This window comes from Papaver somniferum, chromosome 1 (genome assembly GCF_003573695.1).
Source record: "Papaver somniferum cultivar HN1 chromosome 1, ASM357369v1, whole genome shotgun sequence".
In the NCBI taxonomy this organism is placed as follows: Eukaryota; Viridiplantae; Streptophyta; class Magnoliopsida; order Ranunculales; family Papaveraceae; genus Papaver; species Papaver somniferum.
In genome coordinates, this window is record NC_039358.1 from 244277974 (window position 1) to 244293042 (window position 15069).

The 15069-nt window shown below is 38.4% G+C and overlaps 1 pseudogene; it reads right to left on the reverse strand.

The window, feature by feature from the left end:
- Positions 1-8237: 8237 nt before the first annotated feature.
- Positions 8238-14613, reverse strand: LOC113275399 (annotated as a pseudogene).
- Between the last annotated feature and the right edge of the window lie 456 nt (positions 14614-15069).

The window sequence follows — 15069 nt, forward strand, 5'->3', positions numbered from 1 at the left end:
GTGTGCAAAAATCGTAATACCAATATTGACCACCATGACCAATGCAAATGGTTCAAAATATCTTATAATAATCTAAAATGATTTTATGTAGAAGGATTTTGCAAATAAATGCACAAAAGTTCAACAATTAGCTTGCCCCGAAACTCTCTTTCTTACGCTTATCCCATATGTGTGCAAAAATCGAAATACCAATACGGACCACCATCACCAATGGAAATGGTTTAAAATGTCTTATAATAACCTACAATGATTGTTTGTAGAAGTATTTTTCAAAAGAATACACAGAAGTGCAGCAATTAGCCTGCCCCGAAACTCCCTTTCTAACATTTATCCCAAACGTGTGCAAAAATCAAAATACCAATACGGACAACCATGACCAATGAAAATGGTTCAAAATGTCTTATAATAATCTAAAATGATTGTCTGTAGAAGGATTTGTAAAAAGAATACACAGAAATGCAACAATTAGCCTTCCCCGAAACTCCCTTTCTAACATCTATCCAAAACGTGTGCAAAAATCGAAATACCAATACGGACCACCATGACCAATGGAAATGGTTCCAAATGTCTTATAATAACCTAAAAAGATTGTCTGTAGAAGAATTTGGAAAAAGAATACACAGAAGTGCAACAATTAGCCTTCCCCGAAACTCTCTATCTTACATTTATCCATACGTGTGCAAAAATTGAAATACCAATACGGACCACCATGACCAGTGGAAATGGTTCAAAATGTATTATAATAATATAAAATGATTTTCTGTAGATGGATTTTGCAAATAAATGCACAGAAGTGCAACAATTAGCCTGCCCCGAAACTCCCTTTCTTACGTTTATCCCATATGTGTGCAAAAATCGAAATACGAATACGGACCACCATCACCAATGGAAATGATTCAAAATGTCTTATTATAACCTAAAATGATTTTTTGTAGAAGGAATTTGCAAAGGAATACATAGAAGTGCAACAATTAGCCTGCCCCGAAACTCCCTTTCTTACATTTATCCCATACGCGTGCAAAAATCGAAATACCAATACGAACCACCATGGCCAATGGAAATGGTTTCTAAATGTATTATAATAACCTAAAATGATTGCCTGTAGAAGGATTTTGCAAATGAATGCACATAAGTGCAACAATTTGTCCGACACGAAACTCATTTTCTTACATTTATCCCATACGTGTGCAAAAATCGAAATACCAATACGGACCACCATGACCAATAAAAATGGTTGAAAATGTCTTATAATAACCTAAAATGATTGTCTGTAGAAGGATTTTGCAAAATAATACACAGAAGTGCAACAATTAGCCTGCCCCGAAACTCCCTTTCTTACATTTATCCCATACGCGTGCAAAAATCGAAATACCAATACGAACCACCATGACCAATGGAAATGGTTTCTAAATGTATTATAATAACCTAAAATGATTGCCTGTAGAAGGATTTTACAAATGAATGCACATAAGTGCAACAATTAGTCCGACACGAAACTAATTTTCTTACATTTATCCCATACGTGTGCAAAAATCGAAATACCAATACGGACCACCATGACCAATAAAAATGGTTTAAAATGTCTTATAATAACCTAAAATGATTGTCTGTAGAAGGATTTTGCAAAATAATACACAGAAGTGCAACAATTAGCCTGCCCCGAAACTCCATTTCTAACATCTATCCCAAACGTGTGGAAAAATATAAATACCAATACGTACCACCATGACCAATGGGAATGGTTCCAAATGTCTTATAATAATCTAAAATGATTGTCTGTAGAAGGATTTGGCAAAAGAATACACAGATGTGAACCAATTAGCCTTCCTCGAAACTACCTTTCTTACATTTATCCCATACGTGTGCAAAAATCGAAATACCAATACTGACCACCATAACCAATTGAAATGGTTCAAAATATCTTATAATAATCTAATATGATTTTCTGTAGAAGGATTTTGCAAATAAATGCACAGAAGTTCAACAATTAGCCTGTCCCGAAAATCTTTTTCTTACGTTTATCCCATATGTGTGCAAAAATCGAAATACCAATACGGACCACCATCACCAATGGAAATGGTTCAAAATGTCTTATAATAACCTACAATGATTGTTTGTAGAAGGATTTTGCAAAAGAATACACAGAAGTGCAACAATTAGCCTGCCCCGAAATTCCCTTTCTAACATTTATCCAAAACGTGTGCAAAAATCGAAATACCAATGCGGACAACCATGACCAATGAAAATGGCTCAAAATGTCTTATAATAATCTAAAATGATTGTCTGTAGAAGGATTTGGAAAAAGAATACACAGAAGTCCAACAATTAGCCTTCCCCGAAACTCCCTTTCTAACATCTATCCAAAACGTGTGCAAAAATCGAAATACCAATACGGACCACCATGACCAATGGAAATGGTTCCAAATGTCTTATAATAATCTAAAAAGATTGTCTGTAGAAGAATTTGGAAAAAGAATACACAGAAGTGCAACAATTAGCCTTCCCCGAAACTCCATTTCTTACATTTCTCCAATACATGTGCAAAAATCGAAATACCAATACTGACCACCATGACCAATGGAAATGGTTCATAATGTCTTATAATAACCTAAAATGATTGTCTGTAGAATGATTTTGCAAATAAATGCACAGAAGTGTAACAATCACCCTGCCCCAAAACTCCCTTTCTTACATTTATCCCATACTTGTGCAAAAATCGAAATACCAATACGAACCACCATGACCAGTGGAAAGAATTTCTAAATGTCTTATAATAACCTAAAATGATTGTCTGTAGAAGTATTTTGCAAATGAATGCACAGAAGTGTAACAATTAGTCCGACCCGAAACTCATTTTCTTACATTTATCCCATACGTCCGCAAAAATCGAAATACCAATACGGACCACCATGTCCAATGAAAATGGTTCAAATGTCTTATAATAACCTATAATGATTATTTTTACAAGGATTTTGCAAAAGAATACACAGAAGTGCAACAATTGGCCTGCCCCGAAACTCCTTTTCTAACATTTATCCCAAACGTGTGCAAAAATCGAAATACCAATATGGAATACCATGAGCAATGGAAATGGTTCAAAATGTCTTATAATAATCTAAAATGATTGTTTGTAGAAGGATTTTGCAAATAAATGCATAAAAGTGCAACAAAGGGCCTGCCCCGAAGCTCTTTTTCTTACATTTATCCTATACGTGTGAAAAAATAAAAATATCAATACAGACCACCATGACCAATGGAAATGGTTCAAAATTTCATATAATAACCTAAAATTATTGTATGCAGAATAATTTTGCAAATAAATGCACAGAAGTGTAACAATCACCCTGCCCCGAAACTCCCTTTCTTACATTTATCCCTTACGTGTGCAAAAGTCGAAATACCAATACGGACCACCATGACCAATGGAAATGATTCATAATGTCTTATAATAACCTAAAATGATTGTATGCAGAATAATTTTGCAAATAAATGCACAGAAGTGTAACAATCACCCTGCCCCGAAACTCCCTTTCTTACATTTATCCCATACGTGTGCAAAAATCGAAATACCAATACGAACCAACATGACCAGTGGAAAGGATTTCTAAATGTCTTATAATAACCTAAAATGATTGTCTGTAGAAGGATTCTGCAAATGAATGCACAGAAGTGCAACAATTAGTCCGACCCGAAACTAATTTTCTTACTTTTATCCCATACCTGTGCAAAAATCGAAATACCAGTACGGACCACCATGACCAATGGAAATGGCACAAAACGTCTTATAATAACCTAAAATGATTGTATGCAGAAGAATTTTGCAAATAAATGCACAGAAGTATAACAATCACCCTGCCCCGAAACTCCCTTTCTTACATTTATCCCATAGTGTGCAAAAGTCGAAATACCGATACGGACCACCATGACCAATGGAAATGATTCATAATGTCTTATAATAACCTAAAATGATTGTATGCAGAATAATTTTGCAAATAAATGCAAAGACATGTAACAATCACCCTGCCCCGAAACTCCCTTTCTTACATTTATCCCATACGTGTGCAAAAATCAAAATACCAATACGAACCAACATGACCATTGGAAAGGATTTCTAAATGTCTTATAATAACCTAAAATGATTATCTGTAGAAGGATTTTGCAAATGAATGCACAGAAGTGCAACAATTAGTCCGACCCGAAACTCATTTTGTTACATTTATCCCATACGTCCGCAAAAATCGAAATACCAATACGGACCACCATGACCAATAAAAATGGTTCAAAATGTCCTATAATAACCTAAAATGATTGTTTGTAGAATGATTTTGCAAATAAATGCACAAAAGTGTAACAATTACCCTGTCCCGAAACTCGCTTTCTTACATTTATCCCAAACGTGTGCAAAAATCGAAATACCAATACGAACCACCATGACTAATGGAAATGGTTTCTAAATGTCTTATAATAACCTAAAATGATTGTCTGTAGAAGGATTTTGCAAATGAATGCACAGAAGTGCAACAATTAGTCCGACCCGAAACTAATTTTCTTACATTTATCCCATACGTGTGCAAAAATCGAAATATCAGTATGGACCACCATGACCAATGGAAATGGTACAAAACGTCTTATAATAACCTAAAATGATTGGCTGTAGAAGGATTTTGCAAAAGAATACACAGAAGTGCAACAATTAGCCCGCCCCGAAACTCCTTTTCTAACATCTATCCCAAACGTGTGGAAAAATATAAATACCAATACGGAACAACATGGCCAATGTAATTGGTTTCTAAATGTCTTATAATAACCTAAAATGATTGTCTGTAGAAGGATTTTGCAAATGAATGCACAGAAGTGCAACAATTAGTCCGACCCGAAACTAATTTTCTTACATTTATCCCATACGTGTGCAAAAATCGAAATGCCAGTACGGACCACCATGACCAATGGAAATGGTACAAAACGTCTTATAATAATCTAAAATGGTTTTTTGTAGAAGGATTTTGCAAATAAATGCACAGAAGTGCAACAATTAGCCGAACCCGGAACCCCGAACCCTAAACCCTGAACCCCGAACCCTGAACCCCGAACCCTGAACCCCGGACATGGTTTGCCTTTCGCATAGTAGCATGAGAATTAGGGTTTGGCATAAATGATGTCGTTCAATTCTAAGGGTTATGCCATGGAACATGACACATGTATATATATATATATATATATATATAAAAGGTACCGTTGGACGGCTAAGATCTGCATCTTAGATGGAAGGGTGGTCGTCGATTGTTGCAACCCTTCGTTTTGGCAGCCAACGCGTGGTAACCTTTGGCCCAACGCCAATCCCTAATTTTCGCCGCGCCCAAAACTAATGCCAAACCCTAGTTTTTGGCCGCGCATGCCAAAATCCTAGCTTGGCCACGTCTCCATGCCATGCCGACCCTACTACATGTCGCTGGCTGCCAAAACTAAGGGTTGCAACGATTAACGGCCACCCTTCCATCTGAGATGCAGATCTCAGCCGTCCAAGGTCGCCAGCCAACGCGTGGTAACCTTTGGCCCAACTCCAAGCCCTAATTTTGGTCGCGCCCAAAACTAATGCCAAACCTTAAACGGTGGAATGATGTCGGTCAATGGATTCTCTTCAACCATGCCACATCCCCTAACTATATCCTTTGAAAAGACGTTCTGTAAATGGTGGAATGATCCAATGGATTCTATTGGTAGTCCTTCAAACCATTTCAGAGCTTCCCCTGCCAGGCTCGCAACGAAATATTTACACATTACTGCGTCATTGTTTTCCCACTGCAACAGAGATCGTGTGTAAGCTTTCACATGTTGTATTGCACAGGCGCTTCCATCAAATATGCTAGTGAATGCTGATAAACTGCACTTAGACGGTATCACTGCCCTTTGAATCTGCTTTGTAAAGGGAGTTTTCCCAGCTTCCTCCACTGCTTCCTCTAGTTGTCTCCTTCCACCATTTCTATTCGCAGTCATCATTTCTCTTAATTCCGCCATTTCTTTAAGAATTTCTTCACTGAAGCTTTGATCTATATCTTCGCGCATAATTTTTTTTTAATCTTGCTTGCCTCAGTCTATTCTCATGATTATTCCGACGTACTGCCTCTTGTATCTCATATTCTTCAGCTTCTTCTCTTCTTCTCCTACGCCTGTCAATGTTCGTTTCGATCTGTGCTCTATCATGTCGTTCTTCTTCACCTGTGCGATCATGTCGATGTCTTGACATTTCTCTTTCTAGTGGTGCAACCCATCCTTTCTCTATATCATCCATGCGATGACGTTCGCGCCGCCTTACTCGATTATCATGATTATTTTGACGTAATGCTTCTTGCAATTATCTCTCTTCAATTTCTTCCCTTCTTCTTTGTCTGTCTCTTTCATTCCTCACACTAATAACTTCCCTTTCACGCTCGTTCTCTGCTCTTAACATTTCTCTTCCATGCAATATCATTTGTCCTTGCCTCAGATCCTCTTCTTCTCTTACAAAATTGTTATGTTTGCGATGTAGAAGTTCACGCGGATGCTCATATCGATTAGTTCCCAAATCTTGAGCTACATCCCTTCTCCTTTGTTGGTCATGTGGATTATCATCTACTTGCATGTTTTCTTCAATAGCTTCCATGCGTTGTCTTCGCCTAATATCTTCTTGATTAGATCGACTTTGCTTTGATGAACTCCTGCTTGATCTCGACCTGGATCGTGTAGCACTTCTCGATCTCTGTTCTTGCAATCTAAGATTCTCTTCTCTTAATTCATCATTCTGACGTATCAAATTCGCACGCTCTTCACCTTCTCTTTGTCGTTCTGCAATCAATATTTGAATAAGCTATGCAATTGTCATATTCTCATCATTCCCCTCAATTCTTCCTGTATCCCCAGTTCTTTATGTTTCCTCTTCAGTTGAACTTGTTTGCGAAGTATGAACGCTCACTCTATCATAATCAATATCATTATTCCGCTCTTGTTCACGCTGAGGTCAAATTGGATTTTCGTTTCCTTGATTTTCTCTTACTCTTTCTTCTTGTTGATCAAGATTTGTAATTCTTCTTCTTTCAGCAATTATATTGCTCCTTATGGATGTTGTTCCCTGTTCAATAGTAGATCCAAGTCTCGCCATCTTCAATTTCCAGATCATACTTTTTCCAAGATTCTATGAATTCACTACCAGGATTTATCACCCATCCATGTTTCTAGCGCCAAAAATGTAGTTGCAGAAAAACCTACAACCAAATCCCAATGTATCTAAAACAATCACTCAAGTAATCATAATGAATTCTTTATTAATTTTCAAGGATTATAATTGGATACAATGGACAACAATGACTTTACAATGACTTTACTTGCTCTCCAAATAAACTTTCTCTCCTAGTTTCTTGTCTAACACACACTAAAATATCTCTCTCCTACGTGATGACCTCTTTCCTTTATATAGTGATTCCTCATAGTGGATGACAGCTAAGAGATCCACTATTTTTTGGAATCATTGTGCGATACATTCGCTCATTTACACTCACTCATTCTCGCACAACTTATACTTCGCATAGAACATCACACTTTACTCGTGACTTTGCTGACATCATCCAATACGTCACTTCAACTTTGCCATGTGCGATAGTCCTCGCTTACATCAGATAATCCTTACTTTGTATACTTATTATTTGTGGGATATTCCACTCCTACAACATACATCGGTATAATAATGATTTTGAAGTATCATGTACGTATGTACGTCCTTACCATACACAACAGTCGTTTTCAATTTACTGTGACCTTATCTAATAGGTATCCTACTGTTTTCTCTTGCTGGTGAACCAACGAGTTTTAAAACAGAACTCAAACGTATATCGACAGGCGAGATGCCATTTATTCTTCAAAGTCTTTTTAAAGTTGTGATGTTTAGACTAATGAGTATACTTATACGCATACGTCCTTTGCATGTGGCTTAAAACAGAGAGACGCATGCAATAGTAATATTCTCTCAACCACTGCCTTGAAACCGCGGCACAGCGGTGATTTGAAAATATTTTTCTGTTTGTCGCGTTAATATTTTTATACGTGAAGATTTGATCTCTTTCTTTTGCTTGTGATGCAAATGACATTACACCAACTTTTCATTTAGGATTTTGGATAATTTTAGACTTACATATTGTACAATAATTTTATCTTTTCCTGGCCAATGGCTTTACTACTGACTAGAAAATTGAAGCAAACAAAAGATTAAAGAAAAGTAATTTTATTCAATGGTGCACTTACGTGGAAATGCTTCTTAAGTTTACATACATGCAAGATTTACTACCAAACCAAATAAAGAAAGAAAAAGAAAAACTAAAGGAACAGACATGAAAGAAAGAAAAGAAACAATCCAGACATTTGTTATTCTTGATTTCTCCTAGTGCTTGATGAAGATTCTTAATTGCTCATTAAAGTACATTTTTTGAGCAAACAAGAAGAAAACCGAGAGGGCTTTAGATACTTCATCAATAGTGGTAAGGAGGAGGAGGAGATGTGTATAGGTAAATTGGGGTGGGTTTGTGGATTGGGGTAGGTTTGTACACTGGAGTTGGTGGATGGGGCTTGTACACTGGTGTAGGAGTGGGTTTGTAGACTGGGGTTGGGGGTTTGTACACTGGAGTTGGCTTGTAAACGGGAGTTGGGGGTGGTGGTGACTTGTACGTATAAACGGGATGAGGAGTGGGCTTGTAAACTGGAGTAGGGGGTTTGTAAATTGGAGTTGGCTTGTAAACGGGAGTTGGAGGTGGTGGTGACTTGTACTTATAAACGGGATGAGGAGCGGGCTTGTAAACTGGAGTGGGGGTTTGTAAATTGGAGTTGGCTTGTAAACGGGAGTTGGGGGTGGTGGTGACTTGTACGTATAAACGGGATGAGGATGGGGCTTGTAAACTGGAGTGGGGGGTTTGTAAATTGGAGTTGGCTTGTAAACTGGAGTGGGGGGTTTGTAAATTGGAGTTGGCTTGTAAATGGGAGTTGGGGGCGGTGGTGACTTGTACGTATAAACGGGATGAGGATGGGGCTTGTAAACTGGAGTGGGGGGTTTGTAAATTGGAGTTGGCTTGTAAACTGGAGTGGGGGGTTTGTAAATTGGAGTTGGCTTGTAAATGGGAGTTGGGGGTGGTGGTGACTTGTACTTATAAACGGGATGAGGAGCGGGCTTGTGAACTGGAGTGGGGGGTCTGTAAATTGGAGTTGGCTTGTAAACGGGAGTTGGAGGTGGTGGTGACTTGTACTTATAAACTGGATGAGGAGCGGGCTTGTAGACTGGAGTAGGAGGTGGTGGCGACTTGTACTTATAAACCGGAGTAGGTGGGGGTGGTGATTTGTATTTGTAAACTGGATGAGGAGTTGGCTTGTAAACTGGAGTTGGTGGTGGTGGTGACTTGTACTTGTATACCGGAGTGGGAGTAGGCTTATAGATTGGAGTTGGTGGTGGTGGTGATTTGTACTTGTAGACCGGGGTAGGAGTGGGGGGCTTGTAAACCGGAGTAGGAGGTGGGGGTGACTTGTAATGATAAACTGGAGTTGGAGTAGGTTTGTAGACTGGAGTAGGTGGAGGTGGGGATGCATAGTGGTACACTGGAGTTGGGGGTGGTGGTGAGCTGTAATAGTAAACATTTGCTACGGTTTGGAAAGGAAGGCTGAGAGATATGAGAACCACCAAAAATGTTGTGAAAGAAGCCATTGAGGAGGCTCCTGCTGATCTTGCCATTTTCCTTTCTTATTACTAATGGTGTTGTTGTTATGATCTTAATGTACATTACTTATAAAGTTGCATCATTCTTAAATAGAAAATCCCCTAGTTGTGGAAAAATGAAAAAGAAAATATCAATTATGGAACTAATCTTTGTCTCTACCATCCATTATTGAAACCATCTTGTCTCTAATCAACTTTGATGTGAAGTTTTGCACTGGTTATTTGACTGGGGTTTTGTTTAATTTTGATATTAGTGGTTAGGTATATAAAATCTTGGTATTTAGTTAAGCTGTCACATGGTTTGTCCTTTTTTATTTGCAAGACATTTTCGGTATATGCTTCATGGCTGCTTATGGTGTAAACACACAACGAAACAGTTGACTCTGGCACCCTGTGTATCTCATAGCTGGAATGGAGCCAAGTACGAAATTGTTTAAAAGTTGTCCTGATACAATAAGCATATATGTATTTTTTATTTTCACCGTGTTTACTAATAATGTAGGTTCTTTTTAGAAATCTTGCAATCAGTGATTGGAGTTGGAAAGTTTAATAATGCAGGTTATTTTCAGTGTGTAAAGGTCGTATGCTTTGCACTTTCGACATATACATCGGTAGATTCATTCTACCTATAATTGGATCCCTACTGATACATAACTAGCACATTCCGTCACCTTTACCAAACGAATTTTCGTCTTGCTTTATTTTCCATGCATTTTAATTCATTAGCGCTAAAAAGTCTTTGTTCCAATAATTAGTGCACGTATACTATACAAATACTTATTTTGTTGCTTGAAACAGGGACGCAAGAAACAGTCACATACGGCGGTCAACTTCATTACCCAATTTGATTGCTACCAGCAAGTTGTGTTGCGGTGACCAGGAAGCTAGTCTTTACTGTCGGTGACTAGAGTAATAATAGTTTATAGTTTATTATACCTGAAGATATGATCTGTTCTATTTGTTTTTTCATGCAATATTTGTCTTCGTTCTGAACAATTATTCATCAACTTTTGTCTTGGTAAGTAAATGGTAAACACAAAATTTTCAACGAGTCATTTTCCGATCCTATTTAAAAAATGAATAATCTTGGCATATTCTGATTGCTTTTACTGGAATTTTCATCTACTTTCAACCCTCTTTCTGTGCTATGGGGACACGGCTGCTTTCCTATTACTATGTGGTGTGAACTGTGAAGTGATGCAAACACATGGCCAAACACTCTTGACTTACAAGGTTTTGCATCTGATCTTTTACTGTTTTTGTGGTCATATTTTGTTGATTTTTTGAGACAAAGGATATACATTTGTGATAACGCTAGTCATTCGTGTCGTGTAAGGTGGCAATAACGGTCAATGTCTAGAGTTTAATTGCAGGCGTGTAACTTGGAGCATACAGGTCTCTGCCGTGTACTGTTTAGTCGGTAGTGTTGCTTTCTTGGTTACTTGTGGCTTTGGTGTTTTTAAAGAATGGGTTAAAAAGAAATCATGGTGCATCTGGCAACATATAGTATGCTTTTGAAACAAAATCACATCATAGATCAATGAATAATGTTCTAACATGCCGGCAGAAATGCAAGCTGGTTAAAACTATATTCCAAAGAGTTATAAGAAGAATTAGTGATATCCCAATGATTTTGAGTTCAAAATTCATCTGCATTCAACTCTTTTTCAATAAATAAATAAAAAACATAATAATCTGAAATTAGGATCCAAATCCAAAGTACTTTTTGTTAAAGATGATCAGGGAAAGGAACCAGTAGTGTCGACATGGCCAGAAAAAGAAGGGAAAATTTTGGAATCAAAACATAGAAAATTCAGTCACACACAAGTCAAACGGTCACACCAGCAAGTTTACATTACATGCAAGAATTACAGTTGAATAGTGTGTTTGGGGCTACGCACTTTATATGAAGTGTCACATTCATAAAAATTATAAAATCTACAAGTTGTGGAAAATTGAAAAAGAAAAAAACAAGATGAAAGAAAAAAGCATCGAATTATTGAGCCTAATCTTTGTCTGTGCCATTTGATTTATTTGAGAGATGTGAAACTTTAGTTTGGCATTGCACTGATTCGTTGACTTGGTTTTTATGGCTGTTATACACTGACAAATAGATTAGTCCTTTGGATCCTTCTTTTCCTGATCTTTTGATGCATTATTGTCCTTCCTGATGGTGAAAAATTATTTTATCACTACTTCTCTTCAAGTAAAGCACAAATCATTGCAAGGACTACTTTTACTACATGGTATAAATTTACCTTTTTTAGTTTAAGGTTAGAAAATCTTGTCACTCCTTTCTTCCTCTGAATGATGATATCTTCTTCTATTTTTTACTTTCAACTTTTCTTTGTATCATGGAAAAACTTGCGGCGGCTTTCCTATGAATCATTGAGGGAGAGAAGTCATGTAAACACACTCATTTTACTCAGTCTAAAGATAAACAAAATGGCTCTTTTTTTTTTTTTTTTTACTTTTAATGAAAAAAGAGGTACAAATGGCTTGCAAACAAATGAATAGTCCATACTAACTGTTCACGAAATAGGCTAATTCATACATGTACGTGTGCATGTATGTATCATGACAATGGAAATAGGCTAATTAATACGTGTGCGTGTGCATGTATTCATCTTAACAATGGAAACAGGCCATACAACAGAACTCGACAATGGAAGCTTTCATATATCTTTAGTGTTGTAGGTGCGCAGTGCCCGCTTATAGTGTAATTAATATGTTTGATTAGATTATGATGTTAAATGGAGCTGCTTTAAACGAAATTTCTTAATGGAGTTTCCTTTTGAATTGTGCAAACGCTATAAAAGCTTGAAACAAAAGTTGGGAGAAAACAAATTATTGGGAAGTATATAATTATGAGAATACATTGGTGCTCTTACGTGGGAATGCATTTGAAGTTTACATACTGGTACAAAGATTACTAATAAAAGATAGAAAACAGAAGAATAATGAAGTCCACCATCTGTGGTTCTTTCCTTCTTGTACACTAAATCGGTATGGAGATGCTTTACTCTCTTATTGAAGTACATATAGGAAATACAGGGATGAAACCTAGCGGAGATTTAGGTAATTCATCAATAGTGGGGAGGAGGAGGTGATGCATACAGGTAAACTGGGGCGGGCTTGTGGACAGGAGTAGGTGGTGGTTTGTACTTGTACACAGGATGAGGAGCGGGCTTATGTACTGGAGTAGGAGGTGGTGGTGATTTATACTTGTAAAATGGGGTAGGTGGTGGAGGGGATTTGTATTTGTAAACCGGGGTAGGTGGTGGTGGTGATTTGTATTTGTACACTGGAGTAGGTGGTGGTGGCGATTTGTATTTGTAGACTGGATGGGGAGCAGGCTTGTATATCGGAGTAGGAGGTGGTGGTGACTTGTACTTATATACTGGGGTAGGTGGTGGTGGTGACTTGTACTTGTAAACTGGGGTAGGTGGTGGAGGGGATTTGTACTTGTAAACTGGAGTAGGAGGTGGTGGAGACTTGTACTTGTAGACGGGAGTAGGTGGTGGTGGTGACTTATATTTGTAAACCGGAGTGGGTGGTGGCGGTGATTTATATTTGTAGACCGGTGTAGGAGGTGGTGGTGACTTATACTTGTAAACATGAGTAGGTGGTGGTGGAGATTTATATTTGTAGACTGGAGTAGGAGGTGGTGGAGATTTATATTTGTACACTGGGGTAGGTGGTGGTGGGGATTTGTATTTGTACACTGGGGTGGGTGGTGGTGGTGACTTGTACTTGTAGACGGGTGTAGGTGGTGGTGGTGATTTGTATTTGTACATGAGTGTGTGGTGGTGACTTTATCTTTATACAAGGGGTGGTGTGGATAGGAGGTGGGTATGTATTTGTACCCGGGGGTAGGTGGTGGTGGAGATTTGTATTTGTTACGGGGTCGGTGGTGGTGGTGACTTGTATCTGTACCTGGAGTCGGGGGTGGTGGGATTTTACTTATACACTGGGGTAGGTGTGGTGGTGTGACTTGTATTTGTAGACAGGAGTGGGTGGTGGTGTGTGACTTATACTTGTACACGTGGGTGGGTGGAGAGGAGTATGTACACGGGGGTGGTGGGAGTTTGTATTTGTAGAAGGAGTCGGTGGTGGTGCTTGTATTTGTACACCGGAATAGGTGGTGGGAGATTTGTATTTGCGGGGGTCGGTGGTGGTGGTGACTTGTATTTGTACACAGGGGTAGGTGGTGGGATTTGTATTTGTATACCGGGGTCGGTGGTGGTGGTGACTTGTATTTATACACCGGAGTAGGTGGTGGTGGAGATTTGTATTTGTATACGGGAGTCGGTGGTGGTGGTGACTTGTATTTGTACACTGGAGTAGGTGGTGGTGGTGATTTGTATTTGTAGACAGGTGTTGGTGGTGGTGGTGACTTATACTTGTACACGGGGGTAGGTGGTGGTGGAGATTTGTACTTGTATACGGGAGTAGGGGGTGGAGGTGATTTGTATTTGTATACATGGGTTGGTGGTGGTGGTGACTTGTACTTGTATACGGGAGGAGGAGGAGGTGATTTGTATTTGTATACATGGGTTGGTGGTGGTGGTGACTTGTACTTGTATATGGGAGTAGGTGGAGGAGGCGATTTGTATTTGTATACAGGAGTTGGTGGTGGTGGTGACTTGTACTTGTATACGGGAGTAGGCGGTGGCGGTGACGCATACTTGTACACAGGAGTTGGGGGTGGTGGTGAGCTGTAATAGTAAACATCTGCTATGGTTTGGAACGGAAGACTGAAAGATATGAGTACCACCAAAAATGTGGTGAAAGAAGCCATTGAGGCTCCTGCTCTTCTTGCCATTTTCTTTTCTTCCTAGGGTTGTTTTGTGTTGTGATCTTAATGTACACACTTCTCATCCCTTTATATAGGCATGTTAAGGGATCACATTCTCAGAATGTAATATCTCCTACTCGCTGTGGAAATATGAAAAAGAGAAGAAATTATTGAACCAATCTTGTCTGTACAATCAATTTTGATGTGAAGGTCTGCATTGATTATTTGGTGTGTTTTTCGAATTTCAATTGGAAATTGCTGGTTAGGTACTGAAAAATCTTGGTGTTTTGTCAAGAATGTCATATTCTTTAACTCTGTGTTTTCCACTAACTTTGTAAGACATTTCCTGCATATGGGACATGGCGGCTTTTAATGGAAAACAGTGCACTTGACTGGTCTCTCTTTCTGAGAATCTAATAGCTGGAATTAATTTAAGCTTTGAACTGTTCAAATTATTCGATGGAAGTTTCTACCATGTAAATATTTATCAATCTTGTTCTATATGTAACCCTTTATTTTTCTAATCCACCGTCAAAATTTAGGC